Source organism: Haematobia irritans, chromosome 4 (assembly GCF_050003625.1).
Source record: "Haematobia irritans isolate KBUSLIRL chromosome 4, ASM5000362v1, whole genome shotgun sequence".
NCBI lineage: Eukaryota > Metazoa > Arthropoda > Insecta > Diptera > Muscidae > Haematobia > Haematobia irritans.
Window position 1 is genome coordinate 134,305,333 of NC_134400.1, and position 18,418 is coordinate 134,323,750.

The 18,418-nt window shown below is 31.3% G+C and overlaps 1 protein-coding gene and 2 long non-coding RNA genes across 14 annotated transcripts in view; 2 read left to right on the plus strand and 1 right to left on the minus strand.

Moving 5' to 3' along the window:
* Window positions 1-5,533, minus strand: part of Rbfox1 (RNA-binding Fox protein 1) — a 714,540-nt gene extending 709,007 nt beyond the window's left edge. For 4 of the 12 annotated variants that reach the window (XM_075308550.1, XM_075308548.1, XM_075308546.1 and 1 more), the window contains exon 1: window positions 4,854-5,530. The gene's annotated coding sequence lies outside the window, so the exon portion shown is untranslated. Of the gene's footprint in view, window positions 1-4,853 lie in introns of all 12 variants that reach the window. The other 8 variants (XM_075308556.1, XM_075308549.1, XM_075308551.1 and 5 more) reach the window with 4 other exon arrangements.
* Window positions 5,534-5,543: 10 nt separating this feature from the next.
* On the plus strand, window positions 5,544-7,230 carry LOC142237186 (uncharacterized). The gene is made up of 4 exons (XR_012722380.1): window positions 5,544-6,127; window positions 6,192-6,288; window positions 6,354-6,980; window positions 7,049-7,230. It is a non-coding gene; the product is annotated as an uncharacterized LOC142237186 (long non-coding RNA).
* Window positions 7,231-15,715: 8,485 nt separating this feature from the next.
* Window positions 15,716-16,391, plus strand: LOC142233135 (uncharacterized). Its single transcript, XR_012721331.1, has 2 exons — window positions 15,716-15,888; window positions 15,944-16,391. It is a non-coding gene; the product is annotated as an uncharacterized LOC142233135 (long non-coding RNA).
* The last annotated feature ends 2,027 nt before the right edge of the window (window positions 16,392-18,418 follow it).

Here is an 18,418-nt window from a genome sequence, read left to right on the forward strand (position 1 = left end):
AGTAAATAGTGTGGCTGAGGATTTGGTGGGGGATATCCTCAAGTTTCTCGCAGTGAAATAACTGGTAAGATTCACCATAATGATATGGTGAATGTGTTAGGTGAGAGTGCTCCCTCATATGCAACAGTAAAAAATTGGGTTGCTGAATTTAAACGTGGTCGTACAAGCATTGAAGATGAACCACGTCCAAAAACAGCAACAACAACAGAAATTGTAGCCAAAGTGCATGATATGGTATTAAATGATCGACGAATAAAAGAAAGTGAAATTGCTAATATCATGGGCATCTCAAATGATCGAGTCCATTTAATTTTGCATGAAGAACTACAGATGAAAAAGCTTTCTGCAAGATGGGTGCCGCATTTTTTAACAGTCGATCAAAAACGTATAAGAATAAAATAAAATAAATTTCTCAAGCTTGTTTGGATCGTTTTAAGCGAAATAAAATGGATTTTAAGCGTCATTTCATAGCTATTGATGAGACATGGATCCACCACTATACTCCAGAGACAAAAGAACAATCCAAACAATGGACTGAAGCTGGAGGAAGTGCCCAAAGAAGGCAAAAACAATTCAATCGGCTGGTAAGGTTATGGCAACGGTTTTTTGAGACTTCAAATGTATTTTATTGATTGACTATCTGCAAAAGAGTAAAACAATAAATTCAGAGTACTATTGCATAGGGATCAATTAATCGAAAATCGATTAATCGATTATTCGAATTTTGGCATGAAAATCTAAAAAAGTCGAAATCGATTATTAACCTTAAAATAATCGCAAAATCGATTTTAGATTTTCAACTAATTTTTAATTTTGACTATCATATATTTCTTAAGTTTTACTTATAGTATTATATTACCAATAAGAATAAAAATGTTGACTTGATTAAATAAAATATCAAATTGGTGGAAATGAATCCTTTGTTTTTTCATTTTCCTTGAATTTATACGGGTAATTATCTGGGGAGATAATGATAAGTTATTCTTACATGTTGAAAATTCCATATTGAACATTTTCAAAATATATTAAACAAATATTTAAGGAAATAACAATAAATGACACGTACACGTTAAAAATTTTATATTGAACATTTTAAAAATATATTAAACAACTTAACAAAAATTAACATGTTTGACTGGAACACTAATTTTTGGCATTTCTTACCAACTATTGTTGATAACACTAACAAAAAGACAAATAGATACCATAAAATCGAACATTTTGTATAATCATTATTTCTATGAAATTCGATTATGAAAAATCGAATATTCGAATTTTGATTGGTAAAAATAATTGAAAATCGATTTTTGATTAAAAGTCAATAATCGAATAGTCGAAAAATCGATTATTGGTTTATACTATAGATCCCTACTATTGCAACCTTCTGGATCAATTAAATGTACAAATTCGGGAAAAACTTCCTGGCTTACAACACACAAAAAATAATTTTTCATCAAGACAACGCACCAGCGCACAAGAGTGTTTGAACAATGGCTAAAATCAACGAATTAAAGTACGAGTTGCTTGACCACCCACCTTATTCTCCTGATTTAGCTCCCAGTGACTTTTACTTGTTCCCAAATCTAAAAAAAATCCTTGCTGGCAAGCTTTTTACCTCAAATGAAGATGCAATTACCACGGTAAACCACTATTTTGAAGACGTTGAGGAAAACTATTTTAATCAAGGGATAGAATTGCTAGAAAAGTTGTAAACCACTATTTTGAAGACCTTGAGGAAAACTATTTTAATCAAGGGATAGAATTGCTAGAAAAGCGTTGGATTAAGTGTATTGAAATTTCAGGAGATTATATTGAAAATTAATTTTTTTTTGAAAAACTAACTATTCTCTTTAATTGATGGGCTAAGAAGTTTCCGAATCGCCCTCGTATTAACTGTATGGCTGTACATATGTATCATGATACAATGATTGTAAGGTAGCCTCTGTAGAACAAAAATAACAACAAAAACATAAAAGCAGCTCATCATAACCAAAGACAATTAAAGAAGAAGACATGAATTGGGCATGTTGTTATTCTTTTTTCTCAAGAACCAGAGATTAGCCCCATACATGTTCGATGAGAAGTTGCAACTTTTTTTCGGTTTCTCTTTTCTTTTTGCATTCGTAACAAAACCTAATTCTCTTATTTTAGCAATTTTTTAACTTTTAAAAGAACGAAAACACTTCATGAAACATTTAATTAATAATTTAGTGCAAACGACACAGAAATTGGCAGGAACTTTTGAGAAAATAGCAAAATAAAAATTGTCTGTATCAAACCAGTAAGTTCGAAGCGCTTTTCCTACAAGTATGGGGCTAATCTCTGGTTCTTAGCACTAACACTATCAAAGCCCAATTCATGTCTTCTTTTTCTATGGTCTTTGATCATAACGTCAAACTAAATGTCGGTAAAAAGTAAATAAACAAATACAAAAATGTTTGTTTTGATTTTGTGTTGCTCATGAGAAATGTTTTTTTGTTTGGTATGGAAATACATTGTGAGTGGAAATATTCAAACGCGATCAATAATTTTGGAATTTCTGTATCCAGACAACACTTTCGCATTTTCCGTTGAATTTTGCTTCTCCGAATTTCAAATACAATTTAAATTTAAGACGTTAATTACAACATAATTTAAAAATGTCAACCAAAGACAATTAAAGAAGAAGACATGAATTGGGCATGTTGTTATTCTTTTTTCTCAAGAACCAGAGATTAGCCCCATACATGTTCGATGAGAAGTTGCAACTTTTTTTCGGTTTCTCTTTTCTTTTTGCATTCGTAACAAAACCTAATTCTCTTATTTTAGCAATTTTTTAACTTTTAAAAGAACGAAAACACTTCATGAAACATTTAATTAATAATTTAGTGCAAACGACACAGAAATTGGCAGGAACTTTTGAGAAAATAGCAAAATAAAAATTGTCTGTATCAAACCAGTAAGTTCGAAGCGCTTTTCCTACAAGTATGGGGCTAATCTCTGGTTCTTAGCACTAACACTATCAAAGCCCAATTCATGTCTTCTTTTTCTATGGTCTTTGATGTCAACAATATTTTTGACATTATGATGAGCCGTTCAAAGTCACCTGACGGAATAAGGCTACCTTATAATCATTGTATTATGATATGTATCAAATTTAGAATAATTTTTAAAATGAATGATATCGTCAAATTTAAAATACTATGGCCAGAATAGAAAGTTGATTTTCAACAATAAGAAAAACAAAAATTTGAAGTTTACAAAAAGTCGCCTTCGACTTTGACTTTTTTTTTTTTGATAAAAGGTCGAAAAGTATATTTTGATCGACTTTGTATTTACAGTACACAAAAAAAAAAACAAAAATTCTGATTCAATCACGAAATTAATTGATCCAATTAATTTTTTAATTGAAATGTCTTCAATCACACACAAATGATAGTATCAATTAAAAAATGTCTTAATCCAATTAAAAAATTAATTCATACTATTAATATTTGTTTCAATTAAAAAATTTGTTGAATCAATTAAATTTTTAATCGAATATTTTCTTAAGGTCAATTAACACTTTAATTGGAAAAAGGATCGTGAAATTTTTTTTTCTGTGTAGTTTGGGAATTTGAACTAGTTTGACATAGTAGAGCAGGGTACATTACGGCGCGTTTTTAAGAAAAATCTGATTTAATCACGAAATTAATTGATCCAATTAATTTTTTAATTGAAATGTCTTCAATCACACAAATGATAGTATCAATTAAAAAATTTCTTGATCCAATTAAAAAATTATTTCATACTATTAATTTTTGTTTCAATTTAAAAATTTGTTGAATCAATTAAATTTTTAATCGAATATTTTCTAAAAGTCAATTAACACTTGAATTGGAAAAAGGATCGTGAAATTTTTTCTGTGTAGTTTGGAAATTTGAACTATTTTGACATAGTAGAGCAGGGTACCTTGTGGCGCGTTTTTGCCTGTCTTCACTGATTTTTCTCCATAATTCTCAATATTTACTGTCTGGTATTGCGGATTTATTAACACCATACATAACATTTTTGGGCCCTAATGCCCTAATCCCCCCATTGATGGCATGCCCTTTTATTTTCACTTGTTTTCTTTATCCTTTTCCAAACTATTCGTTATGTCCTTCATGTTTTTTTAGATACGTTTAAACATTTCCATTTCAATATAGTATTACTCCAAAAGATGACTGTAGGACGGACACTTGGGGTTTAGCATTTCTATCCTTTGGCTTGACATGACACGGCCTGACACGCAAAATTCTCCACCATCACCTTCAACCTCCTCCTCCTTTGAATGGATTTGTTCTTGTAGAAAAACAAAAAAAACAGCAATAACGAAGGCGGCGTAGTGGCAGCAGTCGTATAGGATGCTGAAACAGCGCCGGTTACAGCGACAGCATCACATTTTCGTTGAATTTTTTTCACCACTCCTCACTGTTCTGTTTTTTGGGCCGGATAAGATGGGGAATGAAAACGAAAATCGAATTGAAGGAAGAAACAAAAAAGAATCTATTTTTACACATTTTCACAAAAAAATTTTAGCTTAAATTTTCTTTTGGGAGGGAAAACTGTTTTGTTGTCTCTTTGGGCAATAACTGCCAAAGGTATTTTTTTTTTTGCAACTCTTGGATGGATGAATGGTCGGGATGATCTATTATCTATTTCTCGGCTGTCTGGGGGATATCCATCCAAAAGTTGTAGTGGCATGACAATATGCAGCATCCAAAGATTTCCATGAATCTTCTTTTTTGTGTTATTTTCTTTTTTCGCCCGTCAGACGAGACGTGTATTTTTGTTAGCTCTCTCTCTCTCTCTTCGTACGCTATCCACATTTACATTTTGGCAAATTTTCTTACTTTTATCGCTTTTGGGCCTTTTTTCACTTTGAGGATTTTCCTTTTTGTATTATTTTACACTATTTTATTTTGCAATTATTTCGATTATTATTTTAAGAATGAATTTTCACAGCTGCCTTTGGCGAGATTGTGGTGAGCTTTTTTTCTATTATTCCTTGTTTTATGAATAGATTTTCTTAATAATTTTATTTTCTTCTACAGCAGACAAGAAGATGCTCCAATCCCAAGAATCTTCGTTTTGGTTTTATTTATTTTTTTGAACACTAAATTCTTCACTCCAACAATGGACAACGAGAAAAAGAGATTTGGAATTTTTTGGTTGTGCGTTTACTTAATTATTTTTATTCTAATTCCTTTGTTGTTATCATTGAGCATTTACATATGACAAGCAGACGGACAGATGCACAGATTCAATTCAATTATTTTTATTTAAAATAATTTTTGCTTTTCTTACTACGCGCGAGACTGCTTTGGGGATCTAGTTAAAGCATTGGTTGTTTTGTTGTTCGCGGTTTTTAATCGATTTTTTTTTGTATTGTAATTGTAATAATCACTGCGATGATGAGATTTGTTATTAATTAACTACCGATTTTCTCTATGAAAAGATTTCCGTTTACTTTTTTTATTTATTATATATTTGATTATTATATTTTTCTCCGGCCGCGACCAACGTTCAAGTAGCGCGTCAAAATACAAATAAATTTATTCGAGAGTAAATTTGTATGACTGGTTTCTCTCTCACTGTATGAGAGTGTGTGGATTCTACACATTGTGGATTCAAAGTGGAACTCAGATGTTTTTATGAAACTGAGAGAGAGAGAGAGACCGAACGAAAGATGAGGAAAACAACAAACCATGAATTACTCTAAGGGTTGCCATACCTATATTTTATTATAATATATACACTTTTCACATTGAGTAAATGGAACAAATCCCAATAAACACAGGATAAGCGTTTTCCAAATGCAACAACTTTTCAGTTTGAGGGTAAATATAATTTTCAATATAAATTCAACTTGACTTGAAATAGCTCATCTTCAATACATCTTCAAATTGTTTGCGAATTACTTCCAATTTGCCAAAATGTTGACGAAATCTTTGAAAAGGTGTTGAAGATAATATGAGAAAACTTTGACAAAATACTACCCTAAAATGCAACGAAAAAACCATGTGGTTTTCAATACCTATTTGTGCAACGAAGTTCGTGGTCAATTGCAAGAAATTAAAAAAAATGGAAAATTTTAGACAAATAACCAAATAGTTTATAAAAATAGGTAAGTGAAAATAAAAAATTAAATAAAACTTTAAGGAAGTCACTAAATGTATATCTCTTTGCAGAAAACTAAAATTATGGATTCTACGTTCTTGAAAACATTAAAAAGCTGACCGATGAAAAAATGGTGGACAATTAACTGGAACTGCTTTATAATAATTGGTACGTCAATATGAAAAATTAAATCAACATTTTAGAGAAGTCACTAAATTTAAATCTCTTTGCAGAAAACTAAAATCTTTGGATGCTACATTCTTGCAAACATTAAGAACCTGACCAATGAAAAATGAGTGGCTTATCGACAAGAAAAAGTTTCCAGAAACATTACAAGTGCAACCAATTAAAATTGTTATAAACAACAAATTGTTGAAATCAACAACTTCTGGATGAAAATGTGCATCACATCGTCAGTTTAATTCATATGCCATTATCAGTTTAAAATGGATATTTTGTGAATTCCTTTTGCTGGAAATCAATTCTAACACGCGGTCCAGTACGTTCCTAATTTCAAATTGCCCGCAGGTTAATAAATTTGAATGCTGTTTTATGACACCAAAAGGAAGGAAATCGAATTATGAATGCAAAAGTGTTTACTAATAATCCCTGCCAGCATTTCAAAGTTCCATTTCATCCTCGTCGCTACCACAGACTCGTAAGTGACACTGCAATAATCGCCAACTGTGATAGTATTTTTCCATCACTATTCGCATGAAAGTACTTTGCCATCACTATTGTTACAAGAGCCATTTTATATTTTGTGAAACACCAAGCACAACTAGCTTCTTATAATTTATTTAAATAAAAATGATAGTGAAGTGCTGAAAACATAGTTATTTCGCTTAAAATTGTGAAAGGTATATTGGTGAACAATTTTTGACTTTCCAAATGGAATAAAGTGATAGTTTTTCAAATATTTTTCCAGACACGCTGCCTCCATTGGGAATAAAGGCACTGGCTGATAGACGCTACAACATGCAACTTGTAACTCAACATCAATCTTTTATTAATGCATAAAAATATGTTAAATGTGATGTGATAGTCGTATAAATGTTATATTTATGAGAATTTATAAATGTTTAATAAAATTAATAAACATCTAAACAATCGTGTTTTACTTGACCACATTGATTCTTTTACAACTATCTTAAAATGAACTTTGCCTGATTGTTTGAAGGGCACCTAATAATTGCACTCATGCCATACTTTTTTGTAGTAACTTGGCGTGGTACAACTTCTCAATAGTGACGACGCTTTTCCGAGGAGTTTTGGATATCGTATACGACTGTTTTCGACGTAGTGGGGATACTCAGAAGCGCCCCCAAATTCAAAAAATGTTGGCAGGGATGTTTAAGATATTTAAAGTTTTGTTGTTTGTTTTTTTTTTCTTATTTGTTGATATGTTTAATAAGATCATTATTTATCAATTGGTATTGTAGTGTATTATGTAGTGTAGTGTATTATTATATATTTTATTTTGATGAAAATGAATAAATTATACAAAATTCATAGAATTTTGGCTTTGACTTTCAATGTGGGGATATCACTCATACAAATTTAGGTTGAAAAGTATTTTCAACGATGTTAATTTTGAATTTGACTCGGATCGAAAATTGTTTGACAAATTATTGAGTAGCGATGCATTTCAATTTGAGGGTAACACTTGAGATATTATTGCTAATGTCTTGAATTTCACTGTTGAGGGTAATGTCTGTTTTTTGTTGAGAACGCGATTTTCTCAACAATTTCTCAACTTGAATATTACCCTAATCCTTTGAAAAAATGTTTGAAAAATTGTTGAAATTTAGCATTTTTCAAACGTTTGTGTTTATTGGGTTGGGAACCTACTATAACAAAAGATGTTAAAAAAATGAGAAGAATGTAAGCCCAATAAACACAGGACAAATGGAATAACTTTTCAGTTTAAGGGTAAATATAATTTTCAACATAAATTAAACTTGACTTGAAACAGCTCATCTTCAATACATCTTCAAATTGTTTGCGAAATCTTTGAAAAGAAAGTGAAAAGTATTGAAGATAGTATGAGGAAACTTTTACAAAAAACACTAACCTAAAATGCAACGACAAAACCATTCCAATAAACACAAGCATTGGGGAAATGCTTATATTCAATACGCTTTCAAACATTTCTTCAAAGAATTAGATTAGAATTCAATTTGAGAAATTGTTGAGAAAATCGCGTTCTCAACAAAAAACAGACATTACGCTCAACAGTAGAATTCGACACGTTAGCAACAATTTCTCAACATATTAGCAACAACTTTTCACACTAAATTTCATTTTAATGCTTCAAACCTATTGGAAAATTTGTTGAAAGCAAGCAATTTGCTAGGCCATTTGAATTAATGTTGAAGATCGGATTCACTATCAAATTGATATGGCGTTACCCATGAAAAATGCTCATCCTTGTGTTTGTTGGGATGGGCTTTTCAATACTTCTTTATGCAACGAAGTTCGTGGTCAATTGGAAGAAATAAAAAAATGGAAAATTTTAGACAAATAACTGTATCCTGCCACCATTTTTTTTTTTGAATTTGACGGCGCTTCTGAGAATTCTCACCACGTTGAAAACAGTCGTATACAACATCCAAAATTCGTCGGAAAAGCGCCGTCACTATTGAGAAGTTGTACCACGCCAAGTTACTACCAAAAAGTATAGCATGAGTGCAATTATTAGGTGCCCTTCTGGATACATTTAGAAGGACGCCAATAAGAGCCCCTTCAAACAATCAGAAAAAGTGCATTTTAAGATAGTTGTAAAAGAATCATTGTGGTCAAGTAAAACACGATTGTTTAGATGTTTATTAATTATACCCTTCACCACTACGGTGGTACAGGCTATAATAAGTTTGTGTATTTGTATGTAACGCCAAGAAGGAAAAGTCTAAGACCCATCGTTTAGTATACCGATCGTCTTAGAATTAAATTTTGAGTCGATTTAGCGATGTCCGTCCGTCTGTCTGCATATGTAATTTTGTGTGCAAAGTACAGCTCGCAGTTTAAGTCCGATCGTCCTCAAATTTGGCATAGGGCCGTTTCTTGGGACAGAGACAATCGCTATTGGTTTTGGAAAAAATCGGTTCAGATTTAGATATAGCTGCCATATATATTTATCCCCGATGTGGTCATAGTTAACGTGTTTATCAACCGATGTTCTTCAAATTCAGTATATCCGAATATTTTGTGAGTCTCGAAAAACTTGCAAAATATCAGCCAAATCGGTTCAGATTAAGATATAGCTCCCATATATATCTTTCGTCCGATTTAGACTCATATGACCACAGAGGCCAAAGTTTACTACCGATCTTCGTGAAATTTTGCACAGAGGGTAGTATTGACATTCTACCAATGCTTGGTATATTTGATTGAAATCGGTTCAAATTTAGATATAGCTCCCATATATATCTTTCGTCCGATTTGAACTTATATGGCCACAAAAGCCAGAGTTTTGCTCTGATTTGCTTCAAATTTTGCACAAGGAGTACGTTAAATAGTATCGTTAAGCGTACCAAATTTGGTTCAAATCGGTTCAGATTTATATATATATATATATATATATATATATATATATATATATATATATATATATATATATATATATATATATATATATATATATATATATATATATATATATATATATATATATATATATATATATATATATATATATATATATATATATATATATATATATATATATATATATATATATAAATCTGAACCGATTTGAACCAAATTTGGTACGCTTAACGATACTATATATATATATATATATATATATATATATATATATATATATATATATATATATATATATATATATATATATATATATATATATATATATATATATATATATATATATATATATATATATATATATATATATATATATATATATATATATATATATATATATATATATATATATATTGCTTCAAATTTTGCAATCGGGCGATTCACACCCATATAACCACGGAGGCCTAAATTTTTCTCCCATTTACGTTTTTTGCTGAGATAGCAGGATAATTATTTTAACTATACATTTCAAATTTAGTCAAAATCGGTTCATATTTAGATATAGCTCCCATATATATGTACGCCAGAGTAGGGAAAATATGGTAGAATATTTCATATTTTAGACCCATTTTTAAAGGGAGTTTCCTCCAATTGACTCGATAGTTTCCACAGAGAATACATTTAATATGCTATTTACACAAAATTCTGTGATGGTCTCCCGATATCGTAGTCATATTCTACACACTGTAAAGCCAAACTTTCTACAGAATGGTCGAATTTTAAATAAAGCTCCGACTTATGGAAATATCGCCCGAATTGGCCAAATAATATATGACAACCCATAATTGACCACATATCTTGGCGAGATTTAACCAATATCCTCTTAAAATCGCCACTGCTGAGTAGCAAAAATTGTAAATATTACTCAAATTGTCCTACATCTCGAATACATATGTATCGCCCGATGAATCATAAATACTTTTTGTACAATTGCATCAAAATTTCTCTAGCTTTATATTTCCCATATTTTTTACTAACATTGTGTTTCATCCCAGGGTGTTAGCCGATTTAATTTTTAATTCTAGCGATTTTGTAGAATTACAAAAAATTGTCTCCAAATCGTTTCAGATATAAATATTTGTATATGGAAATATAACCCTTTATAATAACTCCCAACAAATTTGAAGCAGTTGAGATGGTAACACAAATTTTGGTCTACATAGTGGTAAAGGGTATAATATAGTCGGCCCCGCCCGACTTTAGACTTTACTTACTTGTTTTATTAAACATTTATAAATTCTCATAAATATAACATTTATACGACTATCACATCACAGTAGTGTTGGTAAAGTAACGAGTATTTGATTACAAGTACTCGTTACTGACTAATTTTTTGAGTACTCGTTACTAGTAAAAGAGTACTCAATATCTTCAATGACAGTTTTTTTTTCTTCTGATGCGCTTTACAGACTATCAGTTATTCCGGACGACAGTGCTCGTGTCGAACATATCCCATATATTGTGCACATTATAAGTTAATTCCGAAGGCATAATCGATACTGCTGCATGTTTATGGGATCGATAACACATTTACCGATTATTTAGTCATCGCCGACAAGTCGTATCGATCAGACACACTGTAAGATTCTTTACAAACACCGACATTCCGTCCGGAATAACTGATAATCTGTAAAGCGCATGACGGTAAGTAAATTGGCGGTTTGGAAGTAAAATTCTTGACTTCTTGAAAAATATTAATTGAAGTTTTCGAAAATCGTTTTATCAGTTAAAATAACACGAAAAGGATATATGGCTTCACCTTTGAACAAAGTGAAAAATTTATCCGATTTCTTAAAAACGTTTGCATTTGAAAAAATTTGCATTGGGTGTAGGTGGGAGCTATAATTTAAAGGATCACATGGATCACGTCTCATGCGAATAGTATGAATAATAATGTCGTTGACTCCAGCTGGTTCAATCCAATTGTTTTCAGAGAAGGTACCCAAGCTTATTCAAAAACCCTTGGAAAATTTCAACATTGGGTCTCACGATAAAAATGATCGCTAAATATTTTCATCCACTGTCAAAGGTGGAAATGGTGGATTTAAAAAGTTTGCAAATTGCAAGCATCAGTAATACACAATGCCATTTAGATATACCCTGACGAAAAAATACCAAATAGTGAATACGAAATTGGCTCTAAAAATTTGAATGATTGGTGAAAATCTTTTTCTAACGAGACCCATATATCTACAACACCACATTTTATAACACTAGAATAATGTAACTGGATAATGTAATTTGCTTTTCTATACTGTTTTTAAATTTAAAAAAGAGGAAGATATTATTAAAAAGTGCCCACAATGTCTTTTTTAATTTTTTTTTATAAAAGTAACGAGTAGTAACGAGTACTCAATTCAAAAGTAACGAATAGTAACGAGTAGTCAAAAGTAATCAAAATTTACAACACTACATCACAGTCATGTGGGAAACATTACATTAGAGGTTAATGGGCATCGGCATCTAGCATATCTGTGTTAAGACACATTTGGTTTTATTGTCGTATGTTTTGGTCATCATTTTCGTTCATTGTGGATAGGGGTTATAAGTTTTCACAGTTTGCTTTAATTCTCATTTGTCGCGTGTTTTGTGACAAATAGTGTTGCCAAGTTTGGTTTACATGCATATTTTGTTCATTCATTAATAGGGCTGTTTTCTTTTCGTTCTATATATTTAAGTTTTTTTTTCGATTCACAATAACTTTTTGGCTCCATGAAATAAGTCCCCGTAAAATAACTACCCAACGGTGAAGTTATAATAATAATTATGAATATTGAATTGCTCTACGTTGCAGATTAAAAAGAAAATTTACCAAAAGCTATATGTACACCCAGAGAAATGGTTGGTTGCAATTCGATCATTACAAGGAGGAAATAATTTCAGTAATTTATTTTTTATTACAAGAACAATGTTTTGATTATTTTCCCCCATTATAAATCCAACACGACTATACAAAAGTTCACAGAATCAAATAGAAATTCCCATAACCATTCCATTGGTTACAATAACCAATGCCGATAAATTTGATTTTATGTTGCATAAAATTGTTGATCTAACCACCAGCATATTGAGTCCTACAGCATGGGAATCAACAAATGGTTGGTATAACCAAAAGTTGAGTATACTAATGGAATTATGGGACGCGCGTAAGGTAGTTGTTGCAACAAATAAATATTTATATCAACATCGACATGGTAGATGGTGTGACGCTACAAAATTTGCAAAACGTGGAACAGCATTTACTTGATATATTGAATAAAGTTTATCCCATAGGGTAAGTATTGCATCTATATATAAAAGAGGAATTTTACAAAAGTTTCCGTAAAGTTTGCAGGCTTCATACACCAACAAACACTATTGTTGTATTAAACACATAAACGTCTCCAGAGCGCTTCTGTACTTACTTCTACACGCTCACAAAAAATCGCTTCTGTAACATATACTCCCAAACATATTTTGCTTCAAGCATATACATTTTTGGCTATTGCCCAAACATTTATATGTTTGATCTCTTCCAATATATAATATGTTTGAAAGCATATTGGTTTAAACAATATATGTGTGGGTAGTCAATTTCCAAACATTTTGTATTTTTGCATCCAAATTCAATAATGTTGTCTTCCAATATGTTATTATGTGAACATATAATATGTTTGGAAGCATTTTGCACCCAAAAATATTATATGCTTAAAAAAATTCTCCCAAACAATATTGTGCTCAAAATTCTATTTATTTATATATTTACAATCATAATGAATTATGAAAATAAACAGGTAATATAGGTGATAACAACATAGGTTTTCGACCTGAATGCTCAAAATTTTGTTTCTGCCCAATTGTATATTCCCCCACATCTTTCTCACTTCCACGAGATTTTGTAGTTCTTAGCACCTTTTTCTGTAATACAAACATTGTAGAAGAAATTATTCAATTGTATAATTTTTTTTATTTTAATTTTACCTTTTGCCGGACGGGGATTCGAACAGCGGACCACACAGTTTGTAAGGATCAAAGAAGTAGCTGATCAATTGCCCAAGGAAAAATAAAATGTTAATTTTGTAATAACAAGCAACAACCACCAACTTAATTCAATATCGCTCCCTGTTAAATAGCGCTCCAAGCTACTAAACACATATATGTTTATAGGCTATTTCTAAATTCATATATGTTTGCATCCAAGCATATTATATTTACAAACATTTTATGTCCCAAACATAATATGTTCTAACATATTAATATATATGTCCCAAACATGTTATGCTAGTTTATGAACATTATATGCTTGCACTCAAAAATATTGTGTTTAAAAATTTGTGTTCCAAACATATAATGTTTATAGCCAAACATATGAAAAACAGTCTTTTTCATCCGTGTAGAAGCTTAGTAATGCTGGTGACATTTCCGAGGGTTTCAAAGCTTCTCTAAGTGGTTTCACTGCAATGTGGAACGCCGTTCGGACTCGGCTATAAAAAGGAGGTCCCTTGTCATTGAGCTTAACATGGAATCGGGCAGCACTCAGTGATAAGAGAGAAGTTCACCAATGTGGTATCACAATCAGGGTTGCCATTTTGGTCCGATCAGACCAAAATTGGTCCAAAAAATGATTAATTTTTAAATTTGGTCCAATGGTCGGACCAAATAGAATTTAGCTGATTTTGGTCCATTTTCGTCAAATTGGTAATTAAAAAAAAAATGTTTCTATAGAAATAAAATTTTAACAAAATTTTCTAAAGAAATAAAATTTTGCCAAATTTTGTACAGAAATAAACATAAAAAAAGACTTTTGGGTATATACAAAGTTATGCAAAAATTTTGTATAGGAAGAAAATTTGTAAAAATCTTTTAAAGAAATAACACTTTCTATAGAAATAAAAGTTTGACAAATTTTCTATAGAAATAAAATTGTGACCAAATTTTCTATAGAAATAAAATTTAGACAAAATCTTCTATAGAAATAAAATTACATACAATTTTGACAAAATAATCTATAGAATTAAATTTTGACAAAATTTTCTATAGAAATAAAATTTTGACAAAATTTTCTATAGAAATGAAATTTTGACAAAATTTTGACGACATTTTTTATAAAAATAAAACTTGGACAAAATTTTTATAGAAATAAAATTTTGAAAAAATTTTCTATAAAAATAAAATTTTGGTAAAATGTTCTATAGAAATACAATTTAAACAAAATTTTTTATAGAAATAAAAATGTTACAAAATTTTCTATCGAAGTAAAATTGTATATGGAGCACAAAAAGCGGGAATTCCCGGGAAATTTTCTTCAGTGCAACGGCTGTAGAAATGGAGGACTTCCATCCTATGACAAGCCCATGTTAAATTCATCGCTTCTGCGTCAATTTCCGGATCCAAAAAGAACATTTTCATTACTTTCTTGGCGATGCTTTTTTTGCTGGGTAGTTCTACAAATGTCTATGAATTATGTTTTTATGTTTATAAAAACTAATATGTACGTAAATATATAATATATGAAAATTGAATTATATAATCTTAATATTATCTGCCCTTTTCATTTAATTTGATAAGTATATCTAACAATTGGTCAGGGTAAAAATAAATAAAATCGTGGGCGGTTGCACCAACAAACCAAATAAAAAAGATTCGATAACGACAACCAATGCAAGGTTGGTCCAACATACTACCATGCGGTTACAATTGCCACATGTTATACCTCATTCACATTACACTTCCAAAATCCACTTTAACTAGATTTCAACTGTCATTTGCCTTATAAACCAGGGATTTCAAATCAACTTTTAATAGATATCGAGCCTAATGTGAATGAAGTATTAGTTGTGTCAACAGAACTCTTTGATAGTTGATGGAACCACCCGCTTTCAGTTGGCAAATAATTCGGTTGAGGCAACGAATTCGTTCTCTGGGTGTATACAATCCCTGCCAGCATTTCTAATTTCCATTTCATCTTCATCGCTACCACAGATTCGTAAATGTCACTACAACAATCGCCAACTGTGATGTGCATATCAAAAAGTACATGAAAGTATTTTGCCATCACTACTGTTAGAAGAACCATTTTAGATTTTGTGAAACGCCAAGCGCAACAAGCTTATTATAATTTATTTAAATAAAAACGAAACTAAAGTGCTGAAAACATAGTTATTATGCTTAAAATTGTGAAAGGTATATGGTGAACAATTTTCGACTTGCCAAATGGAATAAAGTGATTATTTTTCAGATGTTTTCCAGACACGCTGCCTCCATCGAGAATAAACAAACGGCTGATAGATGCTGCAACATTTAACTTGCTACGTCATTCTTTTATTAACTCTCTAATGCCCCAATTTTTTTGCCACCTGATTAAATTTTCAATGTTAACGACACAAAAGCAAGAAAACTAAACAAGATAAATTTATACGGTAAAATTCAGTAAATGCTGCAAAGCCTCTTGAACAGTTTAAACTAAGTTTTATCTTTATTTTACCCATTTTTGTTGTCTTAAGGTGTGTTTTACTAAAAGCTTCCTTATTAAATGATAAGCCGTCTAAAGGCGGGATTGGGCATTAGAGGGTTAATGAAAAAAGTTATGTTAAATGTGATGAGATAAATGTTATATTTATAAGAATTTATAAATGTTTAACCAAAGTAATAAACATCTAAACAATCGTGTTTTAGTTGACCACAAAGATTCTTTTACAACTACCATAAAATTCACTTTTTCCGATAGTTTGAAGGGGCTCTTATTGACGTCGTTTTAAATTGATTTAAAAAGGCACCTAATTATTGCACTGATGAGAAACTTTTTGTAGTAACTTGGCGTGGTACAACTTCTCAATAGTGACGGAGCTTTTTCGACGAGGTTTTGATGTCGTATACGATTGTTTTCGACGTGGCGGAGATTCTCAGTAGTGCCGTCAAATTCAACAAATGTTGGCAGAGATGGTGTATAAAAATATGAGTGCAGTATTATATGGCGTAAAGATAGAGTGACCTTATTGACAGATGGAATGCTAATATGTTATGGTAGTATATTGAGAAATATGTTTTATATAAGCGTAGGGATCTTCCGCGGTACACACGTGCCTCTAAAAATGCCTCAATATACTACCAGAAATATTATTATTTAGTCTTTAAAATCCATTTTTAAAGATAAGCAAGTATATACGGCCGTAAGTTCGGCCAGGCCGAAGCTTATGTACCCTCCACCATGGATTGCGTAGAAACTTCTTCTAAACACTACCATCCACAATCGAATTACTTAAGTTACGGTAACGCCTGCCGATGGCAAGGTATCTTAAAACCTCCTAAAACCGTCTTCTATATTGTATGTAAGTCCAAAAGTGGTATATATTAAATCAAACAAGTAAGTACGGCCGTAAGTTCGGCCAGGCCGAAGCTTACAAAATTTTCTATAGACATAAACAAAATTTTATAGACATAGACAAAATTTTCTATAGAAATAAAATTTTCACAAAATTTTCTATAGAAAGAAAATTTTCACAAAATTTTCTCCAGAAATAAAATTTTAACTAACTTTTCTATAGAAATAAAATTTTAACAAAATTTTCTATAGAAATAAAATTTGGAAAAAATTTTCTATAGAAATAAAATTTTGACAAAATTTTCTATAGAAATAAAATTTAGACCAACTTTTCTATAGAAATAAAATTTTGACTAAATTTTCTATAGAAATAAAATTTTAACAAAAATTTTCTATAGAAATAAAATTTTAACAAAATTTTCTATAGAAATAAAATTTTGGTAGATTATTTTTGGCTCGAGTGGCAACCATGATTATGAACCGTTATCATGTGCTGACACCACGTACCTAATTTCAACCGGATCGGATGAAATTTACTTCTCTTAGAGGCTCCGCAAGCCAAATCTGGGGATCGATTTATATGGGGGCTATATATTATTATGGACCGATATGGACCAATTCCTGCATGGTTGTTGGATACCATATACTAACACCACGTACCAAATTTCAACTGGATTGGATGAATTTTGGTCCTCTAAGAGGCTCCGGAGGTCAAATCTGGGGATCGGCTTATATGGGGGCTATATATAATTATGGATCGATATGGACCAATTTTGGCATGGTTGTTAGAGACAATATACTAACACCACGTACCAAATTTCAATCGGATCGGATGAATTTTGCTCCTCTAAGAGGCTACGGATGTCAAATCTGGGGATCGGTTTATATGGGGGCTATATATAATTATGGACCGATGTGAACCAATTTTTGCATGGTCATTAGAGAACATATACCAATACCATGTACCAAATTTCAGCCGGATCGGGTGAAATTTGCTTCTCTTAGAGGCTCCGCAAACCAAATCGGGGGATCGGTTTATATGGGGGCTATACGTAAAAGTGGACCGATATGGCCCATTTGCAATACCATTCGACCTACATCAATGACAACTACTTGTGCCAAGTTTCAAGTCGATAGCTTGTTTCGTTCGGAAGTTAGCGTGATTTCAACAGACGGACGGACGGACACATGCTCAGATCGACTCAGAATTTCACCACGACCCAGAATATATATACTTTATGGGGTCTTAGAGCAATATTTCGATGTGTTACAAACGGAATGACAAAGTTAATATATCCCCATCCTATGGTGGAGGGTATAATAATCGTGAAAAATGGCGATTGTAGCGGCTAATATCGAACTTAATACCCACCTTAAACATGTATGCCTATA